Source organism: Nerophis lumbriciformis, linkage group LG05 (genome assembly GCF_033978685.3).
Source record: "Nerophis lumbriciformis linkage group LG05, RoL_Nlum_v2.1, whole genome shotgun sequence".
Classification (NCBI taxonomy): Eukaryota; Metazoa; Chordata; class Actinopteri; order Syngnathiformes; family Syngnathidae; genus Nerophis; species Nerophis lumbriciformis.
Genome location: NC_084552.2, coordinates 44,919,812 through 44,920,410, shown reverse-complemented (window position 1 = coordinate 44,920,410; position 599 = coordinate 44,919,812).

Genomic DNA, 599 nt, shown 5'->3' with positions numbered 1-599 from the left:
CTCCATGTATTTGTCTATTGCACTGGGGGTGGGGTGGAAGTAACCCTTTCAGATGTGGGGGACACACAACTTTGAGTACGAGTGTGTGGCTTGAAAGGATTGGACGTATGTTTAGGAGTATATGAATACATGGGAAACAAATAGTTAAACACTTTATTTTATGTACTAAATCAAAACACCAACAAAGTAAAAAAGATAACTATTATTTTAGGACAGGACCGGAATGAAAAGATAATTGGAGCATTTCAAACTGTCAACTATACTTTATATCAGTGTGAGCATGTATTTTTACACAATCAATCTTTACTAATGCTTTTAAATTTCACAGCATTTGTCTAAACCAGGGGTGTCAAAGTCAAGGCCTGCACGCACCGATACTCCATCAGTGTTGGCACTAGGAATTTTCAAAATGGGGTCCCAGGGACCCCATCCAGTCATAAAAATGGTGTCCCACAGTACATTTTTGGGCTCCCACTTTTTTTGTAACCGTTTTGAAAACAAATGATGAATGTATGCATTATCCTGTCATATCTCACATTCTATATTGTGTTTTGGAAAAAGGTTGTCACAAACATTAATTCACAAAAAAAAATCATACA